Source organism: Calidris pugnax, unplaced genomic scaffold, assembly GCF_001431845.1.
Source record: "Calidris pugnax isolate Ruff unplaced genomic scaffold, ASM143184v1 scaffold197, whole genome shotgun sequence".
NCBI lineage: Eukaryota > Metazoa > Chordata > Aves > Charadriiformes > Scolopacidae > Calidris > Calidris pugnax.
Window position 1 is genome coordinate 2,698,042 of NW_015090936.1, and position 17,135 is coordinate 2,715,176.

General features: G+C 37.8%; 1 protein-coding gene across 2 annotated transcripts in view; it reads left to right on the plus strand.

The window, feature by feature from the left end:
* SPHKAP (SPHK1 interactor, AKAP domain containing) overlaps window positions 1–17,135 on the plus strand; it is a 76,484-nt gene that overhangs the window by 878 nt on the left and 58,471 nt on the right. The window lies entirely within an intron of this gene.

Below are 17,135 nucleotides of genomic sequence, written 5' to 3' on the forward strand. Positions count from 1 at the left end.
GGGTGGCGGCAGGGAGGGCGGACGCGGCAGCCGGCGGTGCGGGGCCGCTGGCGGCGGTGCGGGGCCGGGGCTTGGGAACGGAAAACGGGGCACCGCGAATTCGCGTTCGGCTGCAGAGGGAGGGGCGGGGGATATGCTGCTACCTGCCAGAAGGTGGTCAACCGCCATGGCTTTACTCCTACACCTAAAGCAGAAATTGAGGGCTTTTCTTTAAACAGGAAAAAAAAATAATAGGTTTTGTCATGTAATTTTCCTATAAGAGCTGGCTTTCATACCGTAGCATCTTAAGAGACTCAGTAAGTTATTTAGTGCTTAATAAAATACCTTTAGGATATTGTGCTTAGTGGCAATTCGATGCACATACACTACCCTAGTAAATCATAATCTCTCACAATGAAAGAAAACCTAAAAAGCACTGTACTTTTATTATCCCAGCTCTACCAAACATGTATTTATAGCACTTATGAAGAACGGATTAGAGCAAAACTTCCTTCAAGACGGAAATTGATGCACAGATAAGAGTAGCCTACCGGAGATGCAAGATGTGGTTAAGCGTAATTTTCAACAATCACAAGTAAATTGCATTTTGGTGACAGCAAGCAAACAAAAGTATTATAAAAATTGTACCGTTTAAGTATGATACAGACTATCAGAGATAAACAGCATTGTTACAAATTATTACAATTCGTTTTGGTTTAGTTGCTTCCAGTGCTGCGTTCCAATGAGTGGTAAAAATGACAGAAATAAAGTTCGGAGAAAACACAGTCTTAGAAGGTAGATAGCGAAATGATATGTAACTACCTGAATGCTCAAGAGGAATTGGTTGGAGGAGGGTGGGACCACGACACTTAAGTGGGTGATAATTACTTACAGGAGTACTTGCTTTTATTTACTTGAGGAAAACAAAAAGCTTTAAAGCACCCCCTCAAAAGGAGTTGCCAGAATAGCGTTTTATGTCAATAAACATTTACTGACCAAAGCTTAATAATGTTTTTGCACTTTGATCTGAATTGTCTCATCTAGAAATAGCCCCTCACGATTTTTCCCTTGGCATTTCAGGGTGAAATGAGCGATCTTAAAGATATTAAGAATAAGATAAGCTTCTGCTTCCCTCGTTTGTGGTCTTGCTTTCATTGTTAAACATTTACCTCCTCATAGGCACACAATCACCTTCCAACTCCACACAATTGTTGCTAGGCTTTTCATCATTGTATAAAACATCACTTGAGGAAACCAATCCTACTCTGCTCCAGAGATCTGCCGTTTGGTCATCTCTTCACCCCAACTAGGCCTTTTACCCAGAAAACATTGTCTATTTCTGTAGCAAGGCCAAGACTTAATCTTGCTCCTGCGAACAACATACCTCTTTCTTCCTGAAGAGCAAGAGATTTTCTTCCTGTAGCTTCAGAGAGTCAGACTTCCTTGCACTAAGAATTTCGGTCCTCCTTTTCATCTCTTTTATCTCCTGCAGCTGGTATGTTGACAGATGCTTGTTAATCAAGGTAACCCTTTCTTTGCTGAACGACTATGTAAGCTTCATACTATCTGTCTGTGAATACGGGTCAGAGGACTCCAGGAAAGAGGTGATTAGGACAGCAAGAAATTTCTTCTGGCCACTCCTGTCTTCACCAGGAAACTTCGGGAAAAAAACACCTGGGAAGCCATGGGACAGACAACTTGCTCTCATACACTTACTATATAATATTTGGGCAACTTTAATTGGGAACTAGTTACAGCAGCTGTTGAGAAACACAAACAATGAATTTTAGCATTTAGGAATTAGCTTTACAGACCTTACCAAAGAAATTTTTCACTGTCAAACTGTTATAAATCAAATAGTATTTTGCATTTTCCCTACTGAATCACTTCAAGCACTGGCCTGTGGCTATGGTTATTCACACCTGATCTTATTCATGTAGACCCATCTCCCTAAACCAAGGCCACAACTCTGCCCATCTTCCTGACTCTATCATACCCTATGATCACTGCCTGAGTTCAGTTTAAACTCAGGATGCATGTTAATTTTGGCTCAATACCTTCCCTTGCTTTGGCTTCCATATCTGAAGGCAAAACATAATCCCTGGGTCTTGATGCCTGCAGCCACCGTGGAGCACAACAGAGCAGGCTAGTGGCCTTTGGGCATCCACTGATAAATTAATGTTTCTGGCAGTAGCTTTTTGCAGTGAATGCTTCCCCTGGGGATCAGAGGAGCAGCTGCAGAGAACTGCACAGAACTGGTAGCTGTCACTTTTTCTTCAACCAGCTACAAGGCATTTTTGGTGCACATCACAGTTGGGAAGCTAAAACTGTGGACTATAATGATCTACTGTTTTTCTTATGATGTAAAAACAGAACCTTAAACACACCAGCTTGCACTTTGTCTCTTCGGGCGAGAGGGAGGAGGAAAAATACTTATTTTTTTTACATATGACCCAGGAGCTTCTGTGCTTTGGTCCCCTGTGTAAGCCAGTGACTACTTGGGATCATGCTGCACGACTGCTGAAGGAGATGCAACCACTCTTTTTGGTAAAACTGCAGTTCCTCTGCTCAAGCTTATTTAACTAATTCTATACATATATGCAATTTTTGGCCAGCCCTGTGTATCTGAAAGTAGTCTGAGCTGACAAATAAGAGTATTCAGACATGTCTTGTGGACTGGCACATACTTTTGACACACCTTTTGTGTGAATACTGGAAAGAAAAGGAGGAATAATAAGTGTTTTTCAATTCAGAATTAGAAGCAGAAGTGGGGTTTATAAGCAACGTTACCCTGAACAGTAATTCGAAAGAGTTAAAATGCATATCCACTCAGCAGAGCTGAGAAGTAGCAGGTTTTATATTTTAAACAGTGAAAAGAGAAGCCCAAAGAATTTCTGGCTATTTCTGAGAAACTTACTCTCTGTGTAGTACAAAAATTTTGTATCACCAACATGAAATGAAATATCTTTGCTACATCTCAGTAATACCTGGCATGGCAGAAAACTTAGACACATAGAGCACAGAGAATGGCAAAGAAAAGCTTTTCTGTTTTTATAGGGTCCTGTTGGAAACCAAGCATTCTTTACATCTGATGAATATGCTTAGGCTGACCTCAGATGCAAAGAGGAAAGACCTGGGCTACATCAAAAGAAGCATGGCCAGCAGGTCAAGGGAGGTAATTCTGCTCCTCTGTTCTGCTCTGGTGAGACCCCACCTGTAATTCTGCGTCCTGCTCTGGGACTCTCAGCACAGGAAAGACATGGACCTGTAGGAGAAGGTTTAGAGGAGGGCCACAAAGATGATCAGAGGGCTGGAGCACCTCTCCTATGAGGACAGGCTGGAGAAGACTCCAGGGAGACCTTGTAGTGGCCTTTTAGTACTTAAAGGGGGCTTATAAGAAAGATGGGGACAAACTTATTAGCAAGGCCTGCAGTGTGTGGACAAGGGTTAATGGTTTTAAACTAAAAGAGGGTAGATTTAGACTAGATATAAGGAAGAAATCTTTTACAATGAGGGAAGTGAAACACTGGAACAGGTTTCCCACAGAGAGGTGGCAGATACCTCCATCCCTAGAAACATTCAATGTCAGGTGTGACAGGGCTCTGAGCAACATGATCTAGTTGAAGATGTCCCTCCTCGGTGCAGAGGGCTTGGACTAGATGACCTTTAGAGGTCCCTTCCAACCCAAACTATTCTGTGATCTTAAGATATTCAAAGCTAAGAAGAGATCCAAAAACTCTATCAAGACGTTTCTTACCGGCAGTAGGCATGTGGCACACACTCATTGCTGCTAGTAACTTACACAGTAACACACAACAATGTCACAGATTTCAGCTGACAGCTGCTCTTGTGGTCCAGCAAAGCAGCCCAGATCTTGTATAACACAGAAAACAGATTTGGTGGCTTCGTACTAAGATGCTTTTAGGAATGAATGAAATAAAACTTTGATCCTTTAAGGAGACAAAATTGCAGGCAAAGATCCAAATTATGAAGTTCAACAGTCATGGGCTAAGCTAGAGGTAACCATTTCTTTGAAGAAATAATTAAAAAAATAAAAATAATAAAATTTTAAAATCCCAGAACTCCGACAAAAAAGCCCTAAAAATCAGAACCAAGCATATAAACCGACAGGAATCAGTACTAAGAATTTGTTTTGAACAATTTTCAGTGATGAATGTAATGAAATAAGCAAAGACAGCTACTTAGGGGGTGATGGGTGGTATTTGGTGAAATTGGTCACATAGCTTACATATCTGTTCTCTATATTTTTCCACCTCTGTGAGTAAAAGAGGAACAAATGTATTACAAATTGTATTTAAATAAAAGAGGGCAAATAAAGAAATCTCCTGAACAAGACTGTAATGTTAGGACTTTCATTATCAAGATGACTGCATGTATTAGTAGCTGGTTTCACATATGAGGATGAAATTAGTGTTTCTGTACTTGTGCAGAACCAGTACTGCAGTCCAACCAGAGGAATCAGCTTAATACTTGCTGGGTATGTGTTTCATTTGCAAATTAGCAGATAAATTTACCAGATGTTTTGAGTGGAGTGGCCAGAAAATTTATCTAATGCTATGTCATCATTTTGAATATTCACTACCTTCTTACAATATCAGTTTGATTGTCAGTGGTGTGAATTCTTGAAATGACATGCTGCATCCTGTTTTCATGGAGAATTACTTTAAACAGTTCATTAATCTGGTTAACCTATGTTGTCAAACACAGACAACAATTCTTAGAGATGTTTTCCTTCAGTGAGGTCAGGGGGAAAAAAAATCAGCTAAAACTAGAAGGAACTTAAATAAGTCTGTGGATGAGGAATCTGATCCTTTGAGGAGTGGGGGTGATAGGAAGAGGGAGACTTGCAGAAGCAATAAAGAAATTAAATATATAATTTCCATGTTTTGTTTCACTAACCCAGTACACGCTATAGTGACAAAAACCTATTGCTTATTTCCAGATTTGCATCTCCACTTATTCCTTTATTTTACCAATCTCATCTGTTTTGAATTCTTAATCCAGTCCACCCTAGCCTTCCACATGAACTTCACACTTCTTTTCTGGACAACAACCATTAACCTCCTCTACTCCCATATATCACTTCGCCCCTTCCTGACTGCAGTGGCTTAATAGTGTCAGTCACTCTGTTTATCGTTCTGTCTATATGTACCAACTCTCCTTCTTCATTTTTCAGTCCTCCTTCAAATGTCTTTCCCCCAGGAGTGACTTGAGAAACCCTAACAAGTATCAGTAACAACAGTCTGATATATCCATAATTTGTTCCTATGCTATTTATTTTGTATATGATACAGGCTATCAGCTCTTTTCCAGTAATCATTGTAAGCCCACTTAAGAGGTTGGTAGGGTTTTGCTATTTCCTTCCTCAGCCCTACGTTAATTGCTTGACTCTTTCATGTTACACGTAGTTAGTTAGGCTACTGAGTAGGAGAGAGAGAAGCATAGTTAAGCTGATGGGAGCCTCCTTTATCTGCACTGTGGATAAGGAACCCTTGCCCTAAAACCTGCATCTGGTCACACCCCATACAACTGTCATTCCCTGACTTGGGTCCATAAACATTGTAAATTAGAAAAGAACAGTATTTTAAGCCATGATTGGCATCTGAACAGCAAGAAATTAGAACAGTAACTCCAGTATTCAGACAGCTGAGTGTCTTGTGTGCTAGAGATGCTGAGGAACAGGAACAGACTGATAGGAGAGGCTGAGAGAGCTCACTTCAGTGAGGATATCAACCTGGGATCTCAGGGGTCCCAGCAATGATCCCTCCAGGTACACTGCTCTATGTCACGATTATTCAAACTCGTCTGGAATGCTGCAGCTGCCTCTCAGAGACAGTATTTAGTTATTTACCAATGGGGAAACAGCTTCAACATGAAGGACAAGGAACCCAAGCACTAATAGCCAAGTAGTTTTGAGCATTCACCCAGAAGTGGAAAAGGCAGTTTTAGTTTTCTCTCAGAAGAAAAATGAATTAAGCTTCTAATGAAAACAATAGCTTTAATTACCAACTTACTGGATAAAATGCAGCAGCAGCTTCCCTTCTCCCTGCATGTTGTGCCAGCTCCTGGCTGGTGCTGGCTGTGCTGTCTGGGGAGGAGCAGGAGGGGAGAGTCTGCCTAGTATCAGTAGGGACACCACACTTAGAAAACCCTTATATATATCAGGACCTCAGTGTCAGAAACTTGTGTGGGAGTTTCCCCAATTTTGCTTATCAATGGATTAGATAGTGCTTCAGTCTGCATGTACAGTACACATTTCCTTCCTCCTGTTTCACAGAGGGAAAAAAATTTACCGGATATTTCTGGTTTTCTTTTAATAACAAGTACAAATTTAGTATGTGCAGATTAATACTATGATTGCTAGGATTTATTTGGTCCTCAGTATAAATTTTAAACCTTCTTTTTTAGTCTTGTCAACCTTGGATTATTTTCATTAATCTCTTTAGTTTCCCTCATTAATTTCTTCATTTCAAGACTTGCCCGATTATTAGTAAATATCTGGCTGCTGCCAGTGCCCGTGACACAGAATAGGTAGTCAGTGGGTTTTTATCAAAGCTATGTTTTCTTTTGGTTGTGACATTACAGTTTATTATATATCTAATTATTTTTGACTGCTATGTAAGAAAGTTTCCTTTCTAAATCTTGATTTATTTTAATTTATAGCTGAAAAAAACCCCTCAAAACCTAAAAAGGACTTTTAAAAAATTCTGTCACAGAACCTGATGCTGCAGTGCACATTTCCCAGCTAATGAAATTCAAAACTGGTCAACAAGTCCTCAGTAGTCACTTTTAAGACTGGGACCTACCCTCTGTGCTATATTCTGGGCTGGCCCCATGCACTTGCAATAACTATCTTCTGAGTATTACAGGAGTTTTTTGTTTTCTGGAAAAGTTTTGACTTATTTTTTGGATTGCTGAAAAGCCACGATTCATTGAACTAAAACATCTTTGTGTCACAGTAAAACTTTTTAAACATGATGACTAGTTTTCCCAAGGATATACTGGACACCCATGTGGTGGGAGGTTGTACAGAATTAGTTACTTAGTGGCATTTATGTAACCTGTTAGGGGTTTTTTCTTGCATGGAGGTTAATTTTCGTGTTGGAGTAGCAGTACAGGGTGTGTGGGGTAGGTTTCTGGATTGAAAATTTGAGCATAATCCTTCAGCCCACGCACAGAACTGTTGTAAAAGCGTTTCAGCAGGCCAAGAGGGGCTGCAGTGCTTCTCTGTGCAGTAACCTTAAGTTACTTGGGTACTGTAGTTGCACTTCAGCAAAGTCTGTTTACTTAAAATGTCCCATAGGACTGAATTTGTGGATTTTTTCAGCAATAAAAAAAGTTAGGTGATACTCATGTAGGCTTTGTGAGATTGCATAGGTATCAGAATTTCATATACCAAGCACTGTGCTTCTCTACCAGTAGTGGAGCTCCTCATTGCATGCCGTGGCTCTTCAGAATATTAAAGGAAGAAATTGGTGTCTCTTAGTTTTCAAAACTGTGTTTAAATTAGGTCTGAATCCTTTTCCCTCAAGATTAATTTATAATGGTCGGTGCTATTTCAATTTGAAAAAGGAAGAGATCAAATCAGCAGGGTAACAGTTCAAGAATGTGCTTATAGACTATTCTTCTTCTATGTTGTCAAGGTAATATCTTCCTTCTCAGTGAAAAATGTGTATTACCATTGTAGACATCCAATAAAAATGAACAGCTCATTTATTTTGAAAAGTAAAATATTTGCATATTGTGATATTGAAATGAAGAACCCATCATCCTCACAAAAATTCTGGAATAAGACCCTCTCCCCTCAACTAGGAAAAAAAAATATGTTTCTTGGATATGTAAAAATAAGGGAGTAATTGCACCTGTCAATAAATTTAATCCTAAACATAATATATGCCATAAATTTAGTGAAATCCAATGGTCATATTATTCACATCTTATTATTATTATCACATTCTTAAAAGTAAGTAGCATATATGAACTGTATCAGTGGTTTGCATTATGTAATATAAATGTTAGCATAGTTACACAATACGAACTTTTTGACACTTTTAAAAGTACAGCTATATTTCTAAGATTATGGAAATCAATACTGTACATTATGGAACAGCGCATCCAAGTGTAAGAGAGAGATGTCTTTGGGTACTACCATCAGTAGCAGATTTTTATTTCATACAGGTAAAATGAATTCGTAGATAAGCACATATTTGATGAGTGCAACAGATCATTTTCTGATTCATTCAGAAGGAATGGCTTTTAAGGTATCACGTATTAGAGAAATAATTGAGTAACTACTGAAAAAATAGAGACAGACCATAAAATAAAAAAATCTAAATCCATTAATTAAAAACAAACAAACAAAAAAGATGCAATAGGACCAGGTTTACTTTGGCTGATCAGAGTAAAACACACCCAGAGACATGAAACAAGAGGGAACCTCCACTCTTATTGAAGTTAATAGGAAGACTCTGGCTGCTGCAGGGCTCTGCTGAAGGAGGATAACATCCCTGCCCCAAAGACAGTGAGCACCTTCAGCTTCCTTTTTACTGTGAGTTATGGCCATTTGACATTTTTGGATGCATTACAAAATACATAAATTTCATGCTGCCATTTTATTTCATTTTTTTTTTAAAGAAGCCTGGATAAGCAAATGGTTGTGATACAGATGGTTAATTTAGATACCCTTTCTGTTCATCATGTACAATCCAACTACACAGTCAGCTTCACGGAAGGATTTATTGTAGGATCATTCCCAAACTGTAGTACAGGTGAACTTGCCTGCATCTGAACTAACATCTAATAGAAACATCTCTATCTGCAAGGACCGACATGAAAAAGAGCAAGTAGCATCAAAGAGCAATTTAACCTCTCTCAGATTCTCTGCAACCAAATCTCCTCTTCATTTCTGACTGGATAACTGAAAATCCATGTCTACCCATGTCTGGTCTGTATTTTTTTGTTAGGTGTAAATGCAAGAATTCTAATTTAGTAAGTACTCACATAATCACATTGCCAGGTGAGGTAAGGTTATCTGAGAGTTTTAGCTGAGCTCAGTTGGCGGTGCAAATAGTCCTGCTGGACCTTGTGCATCCTAACGAGAACAAGCCAAGCTTTTCAAGCCCAGTTATCACAACAATTTCATAGTTACTCTGAAGGTCATTGCAAAGTAGTAGCTGAAGAAGGTCTGCATTTTATCTACATCAGTCCATCAAGGGAAAAAAAGAGATTAATTAAATTGATAGCTCATTGATCTGATTCACCTTTAGACTCTCAGAAATAACGTCCTATGTTCCTTATAGTTAGAAAGGCAGTAGATTTTAGGGGGTAGAAAGAAGAAGGATTTGTCTTGCCAAAAAAACCTCAATCATAATTTCTTGGACCGAAATCTCGTGTTTTCCTTACACAGGTATAAGGGAGAAAAAAATTGAGAATGTTGCCTTTATACCTACCACTCAATCCTGTTAATCACATTACAGTCCATGGAAAAAGTTTCACAAATGCAAGCAAGCTAAACCAAAGACAGTGTTTGTAGTGTCTTGATAGAATTATAAAAAATCATGTTTTATCATACTAGAAGCCAATATAATTAAAGGCAGCTTCATTTTTTTCACATTTCTGACAATGTTATTATGTCTTTTAAAAAGCCCATACTTTTAAATAAGTGTGTTTTGAGTTTGTTTACTATAAATTATCACAGATTGGTATCTATTGACATAATAATTTAGAATAAAATTTGGTAAGATTTGTGTTTCTTTGGAATACTAGCAGCAAATCAGAATTGTTCACAAATATTTCAGGCATGTAAATTATGTTAAAATAAGATTTGTTGTGAATAAGCAATAACAATGTATTCTTTGGCATTACAACAGCTTCAGAATGTACCCTGACATTTTAACTAGATAGTGTAGGAATATAACTGCAGGTGGTCATAGAAACAATACTAGATTAAAGAGAATAGGAAATTTGTGTGAATATTTTAGATGAAGACACTTATTTTTAGACTATCGTTTTACTTTTCTGGTATCATTAGTTAAGGTAAAACCATATCAGTTTCTGAACACTGTTATAACCCTAAAGAACATTTTGAAAGATTTAGCAGGAATCAAAACCAATTTGATTTTCTTTCAAATAAAATGGGCTGGAAATCAGAACAGAGTTGAAGAAATAACACACATACTAGATAGGACCTTTTGAAAGTACTTTAGATACTGTTAAAGTAAAATATTTACCTTAATCAAATGGAGTTTAGTAGGGACCAACATCACAACTGCATAAAGCAATTTTGAACTGTTTTTTGAATATATAGATGTGTTGGTGAAGCTGCCTGTTCAAGGAAATGAATGGCAATAATCTATGAATTGCCTTCATTTTTACAGCTGTAGAAATGATTTTACAATTGGGTAATGTTATTTCTGAGAACTGAGGAAGAAGGGTAGACTCCCTGTGGAAGAACGTCTACCAAAGCTTCCAACATTGCTTACAGCAGCAAAATCTTGGTTCTCTCGGGGCTGGGTGGAAAGGAGGAATTCAAGCAGGCAGGTTCAAAATTCCTGCTTAGATCTTCTGTTCTGCCAAACAGAAGATCAAAATGTGTTTGGTGGCTTGCCAAAACATCTGTAAGCCACCATTATGTTGAAGATGAGGGTAATCTGACCATTCCACTTTACCCGCTAGCTCCTTCATGAATTGGAGCAACTGCACAGGCTAGCATGTTTATTTGGTGATAGGAGGGATCATTCTGTGGTAGCACTGTCCCCATGTTACAAAAGGCTTGGCATAACATCAGCTCAGCTAGTAGTATGCCACACAGATTCCTGATAATAGGATCACCTCACACAATTCTTTCTCCGTCTGCTCTGATTGCCTTGTATGTCAGAAATGCCCCCAACAAAGAGAAAAAAAAGGAAAAGAAAAAAGAGGTTGTCAGGCTTCACTGATTAGTTCTGTGGCTTACTGGTGGCAGGGGAGTCTTCAGGTATTTGTAATAAATATTTCATTATGATTTCCTTTAGTATTCAGAAACATTAACTTCTGTGATACGGAAAAATGCATCTTCAACTACACTGTGCTGAAGTCAATTCTAGGATCTCATGATTTATAATAAGGAATATTGTGTAGCATGATATTATGGCCTCTCAGCTAGTCATACACATACTTTTTTTTCCAAGACCTCAAGCTTTTCTATAATTCAGATTCTGTGTTTAAAAATTTGGTTTCCCAGTATCACCAGCCCCTCTTCACTAACAGCTTTGTCCTCTACCTTTTCTAAAGTGGCTGAAAGTGATTCTGCGATAGTAGGAAATTCCTGCGGTTCTCCCTTAAATATCTGGGGACAAGACAGCCCTTTGTTAATCTCAGATTTCCAAGCCAGATTTATTATTTCTGAGGAGAGCTGGTACAAGGAATTTCAGAAAGTCCACCGAACATTAGAAACACACCATTCAAAACATGAAAACAATGTTCACCTTCCAATCACACACATAATTCCAAGTACCTACGGCATTTCAATTACACTTTTACAGTCTATTTGATTTGTAATCAATCTAAAAAGGAAAACACTGGAACAGCTGTAAAGTTTTGATTGCTACATGCATTTTCTACTCAAATAAAATCATGACATATGCATTTACTTTTAAGTTACAAACATCTTTATCGCATTTCTCTTCCTTTCAGAAATACCTAGTGTCTGTCTTGAATTTAATAAATAAAAAACTTTTATAGACTAGATTTGAGATTTTTAAAAGGTAAACTTTATGAAAATTTGTCAGATAGTGAAATACTTAATTGCACATGCTACACTCTGAGGCTTCTTTTGTCAGTAGTTGACTCTTGTTGTTCTAATTCTTATAATCAGAAATGTACTGCACGGGTCAACTACCAAAGCCGGTTAAGAAACTTGACTGTTTAGCTATATGACATAAACAAGATGCCAAAAATACTTAGCAAACTATTTAAGATTAACATTTTCCACATGAAATCACCTGTTTCTTCCTATGTCATATTCCACTGATTTTCCTGCCCACCTGACAGGCAAAGGGATGAGAGGAGCAGTAAGAGAACTAAAGTTGTTTGTTAGATAAAAGAAGCATTTAAAACAGACTTTTAAAAATTACCCAGTGGTTTATGGCATGAAAGCCTAATTTATAACATCTTTTACTTCATCTTGAAAAATGCTGAGAATTTCCATTTCTAGTTGAAATCTGTGGGAGTTGCATGCACATTTGTTATACATTTAATTTGGACCAAATTTCACCAGATTCCAGCTGTGTCACAATGGTTTTTTCCATTATCTTTAAAAGAAGATCAGATAACATCACACACTCGGAATATTACCCTGTGCTACACTAACAGCATAATCTATATTATGAATAGGCATTGCCATCAAAAGTGCAATAATAATGTAAGTAGCTTAACAAATACACAGTCATGAACATTCCTGTTTGAGAGGAAAAACAAGTCTTTCCTCTTTGTCCTTCTTTCTACAGCACAAGGACAAGTGCTATTGTACGGTACACCTACAAATGCTAAATGAATAAAGAATTTTTTGTGGGGCATCGTTTTAAGAATATTTCTGATTTTATATTGCTTCTTGCTCAGTACGCTTAAATAGTAACAAGTTTATTGGTTTGCTTTAGAAGAAATGACACTGCCTTACTCAGTTGTTCCTGAGATACCTCTGCCTGGATATAGTGAATTCAGTCTGTATCTCTCTGAAATCATCTTTCTGATCAGTACTGCCCACTTATGTATATACAGACTAATTTGAAGAATCCTTTCTTTAACAAGAGTTCTTATTTTTCCTGCAGTCAAATTCTCAACAGTACCTTAGTTTCCTACCTAGCTGGCACTCTAGAGCTGAGTCCAGACTCCTCGCTGGGGCAGAAAAGTGGTTTTGGTATCTTTCAGTCCATCTCCATAATGTGCAGTCCTTTAGCCCTCCCTAAGTGTCTGTGTCTTAATCTTTCCCTGGTTCAATCATTCTTCTTCATCAGACTGTGTGTAGTTCCTAGTTGTTGATCCAGGGCTTATTTTCATGTCTTCTAAAAATCTTTCAAGTCAGAAACTCTTTAAAAAAATATTGTTACCAATACTACATCCTACATATCATTCTAGGCATTTTCTTTCATTGTCTGATACACCCTACCAGGAAAAAATCTTATGGTTCCTCATGTGCTTTTTATGCTTTTTCTGTAGTCTCTTCTCACCAAGGTCCAAGCCTGTCCTTGCTATGTTTCTTTAGTAAGTAGCTATTCTATCAGCATAACAAAGGTCCACCCAGAATTGTCTTTTTTTTCTTAAACTGGTGTCAAATCCAGGGATATGTGGCAAAAAGGCAGGATGACTAGCGGCTGTCTGCAAAAGCCCATTTTAAAGCCCATGTTATGTTGGGTTGGCTCTCTGTCAGTAAACTGCTGAAATATAGTTAACCAAAAAAACACCCCCAACCCAATCATCTGTCATTCTGCTCCTGATTGTCAACTCTTTGATTTGATTGTCAACCATTTCATCCGAGTATACCCTGCCATAACTGGTGAATATGAAGTTTGTCAGACTTCTAGATAAAACCTTGCTATTTTTCCTTTAAGAATTCAATCAGTAAATAAAGGAAGGAAAGAATATTTCTAAGTAGGTCATATAAAATTTAGTTAGTTTGGTTTACATTTATTCTTCAGTAAAACTTGCCTTTTCTTTTATAATATTTGTAAAACATGATTTGAAAGAAGGCTGATCATTGCTAATGCTTGCAGTGTTCTACTTTTGTTTGCTTTTTTAAATTTGGAACAGAATAAAGAGCATTTGGGGCTCTGTGAACATGGAAGGAAAAGGTTTGGGTTTTTTTATTTTGTGGTGTACCATTGTATGGGTTGTCTTTTCTCTGCTCCTGTTTTTCATTGGTTTGTAGCAAAAGACCTTGTCTTTTTGCAGCTGCATCACTGATAAAAATGAAATGTAAATGAAGAGTACTCAATAGACATTATGAAGCAAGCAGTCTGAATATAAAGCACTTAAACTTCTACTCTTTTTAGTGTGCTGATCTGTAAAACTAGCAACCCAATCCTGTACCTGTTAGATCACATAGACACTCAGGTCTGATAATAATGGAAGTATTCAGTGTTTTAATTTCCCAGTGAAGTCAATAGCAGCCAAGCGAGATTGAAACGAGTCTATGAATACCTGACAAGATCAGACCCTGGTATCGCCAGTGATTTTATTCTGCACATGGGTTCCAAATCCATAACAAAATCAGAAAGACATTTGTTTGAGGTATTTATAGAGTGTCTGTTTGACTAACCATCTGTGCTCTGATTGAAGTATACACATGGTCCAGACCGAATGAAAACCAATTCTATGGATTAAAATAGTAACTTTGACAGTGTTACATCTAAAGATTTTTCTGCTAGTGACTTTGTTGACCTGTTTACATGTAAAGGTAAATTTTAAAACTGTAAAATCTGAAAGGTAACATGAGAGAAGAGTGTGAATCTTCAAAGTGTGTCCACTTCAAAAAGGCTTTGAAGTTAAGGGATGCTGCTTGAATGCCGCATGCCTTTCAGAACTGCTGCATGCAGTCTTGATTAAGCTAGCTGCCTTCCTAAATTTCTGAGTAGCTTTTGGGTTTATTTGTGAGTGTAAAGGTAAGAACATGCTAAGATATTTTGCCATGCTTCTACTTGCTTCCTATTTCTATTTCAAAATGAGATTCATTCCTCTTTTTGTTGTTCATGGTGTTCAGTACAAATATAAGCAAAACATTAGAAATATAACTGACTATAGCTTGGAGTTAATTGCACTCAGAAATCTCACCATGTTCATTCAGTTCACTTCCTTCATCAAGATTATCTTTTTCATGGATCAGGATGTTTTGTATGTTCAAAGTGCTGAGATTAGTAATCATAACGAAAAGATGAAAAGCGCTAGGCTCTAATAGGACTGGTTCAAAAATATATATAATGGTCACTTAATATATATTAAAATTGCTCCTTAGTAACGATTATTGAACAGCAAATTTTTGGAAGCTGGTTATACTTGTTCAAGATGATAGGAAATTGAAGTTTCTGATTCTGTTTCACAAGATTCATTTTCTTTAGTGATAACCTGGGGAATTCTTTAAATTACCTCTTCTTAGTTGATGTAGCACCATCTGCCACATCTGCAAAGAAGATAATTATTTTTAAGAGCAGCTGTGTTTTTTTGATTAAGTCTTGAGTCCTCAAGGTCAGCATTTTTGAATTATTCAATGTAGGAAAATAGAAGCAACTGTTTTGCATTACGGTCAATAATAAAGGATGCATTGTTATTACAGTTAGTGCTATAAAACTCATAGCTATTTACTTTAGTCCTCTAATTTCCAATAAAATTGTTTGTGTTCTTCGTGAGAGCATTTTGCTTTGTAGGAAAAAAGTATCAGTCATAATTCATCAATCAGCAAGACAGCACCTGGTGGCAAATAAGTGAGTGTGGAGACTCTTCTGTTAATGGAAACGTTAAAGTGAAAGTGGTGTACTTCTTAACACTGGGTCATAGGTCCAGGTTCCCAGCTTCAGTTTCAAAAGGTGAATTGCAAATCAGGATCTCATACACCAAAGGAAAAATCCCCAAATGAACCATCTTTTAACAGAGATTCCTTGTTATGCCCGTGGCCTTCTGTGATAGCTCTAAATCAGATGAGCACATCTAAGTCAGATCAGCATTCTCCACCACATAATAAACAAGGAGAGCCAAGCAAAGGTGAGAATTAAGACCTGAAACCTTCAACAGCTTGCTTTATCTTGTAGTGAAAGGGCTCCGATCTGTGCCAGATGCCTTGAAAGACTAGTGCTTTGTATAAACTCTAAATGTGAAGAAATGAGCATAGTATGTGAATGCATAGCTATCATTTGACGACGAGATGGCTGCATCTCTGCAGCAATTTCTTTCAGCTTCCTGCTGTTGAGGAACTAATCAGAGCAGACAGCTTCTCAAAGACAGAATAGTTTTTTTTGTGGGGAGTTAATAAAAAGTAGGTTTATATTACTGGCTTTGCTACGGAGAGAAGGTGGCAGAGCTGTATGGCCTGAGGAGGGTCTCTTAAGAAATCACATCTGTGTTGAAAATTGAAGCTTAGAAAGGATGCCCACAGGATAAAGAGAGAGAAGAGGAAACTTCGATCTAACTGGGAGATGACATAATTGAAGAAGAGATAGTAGTTAGAGGTGTTCACATAGCTGACCATCAATAGTGGCCAAAGCGTGGGGGTATGTATTTCTCTGTACTTTTAGAAATTGCACACCCATAAACTCACTGACGAAAGGGCTATGGAGTCTAAAACTGTTTCCAAATGTAGCTCTCATAATTCAATATTTCTTTGTTAAAATTATTCTACTTTTCAGTGACTGTGAACCCTGACTGTGTGAACCTGATTGCAAACAGTGGGAGCCTGGAGTTCGTACCACTAGCACAACGGTAGAGTTGGACTGCAATGCAGAATGAGATTAAGGGCTCTGCTCTGCAGTTACAGCACAGAAAACCTGAACCCTAAGACAAAAGAGAAGCTCTGAAAGTGTTACAGATACTCCCAGATGTGTTGTCCCTTTTCCTATGAAACACAGTTGCTGTGTTTACCTGAGTACCATCTGAGTAACCAGAAGGACATGAAATGCAGCTCTCAGAACTAGAGTCGCTGACAAGAGAATTTAGCTTTACCAGATTACAGGAACACCAAAGGCAGTTGCTGTTTCCTGTCAGAACTTCAGTCTGAGATGGAGCCTTTTCTCATTCAAAACATTTAATGGTATTCTACGTTTATTTCACCCATCATGTACTTTTAACAAGCTTTTATATATTTACAAATGAAAATTGGTTTTCTTTTGAAAAAAACACAGATTTTAAAGGATTAAGAAGATTTTACGGATCTTTTTGCTTTCCACATGACTAGGAAGACACCTTTTTTTCTGTATGGAACATGTAATATGCTACCTTTTACTGGAGTATCATCCAGACAAATTTGTTAATAATCCAGAACATGATTCCCCAGCTGTGTTTTCCAGCTACGTGCTGTTCCATTAAGGTGCTGTTTAATTAAGGTCCAAAAAGGCCTTCAGTTAGTGGCCACACTATCGTCTTTATTGCTTTTGGACTCAGCAACACTTTACTCA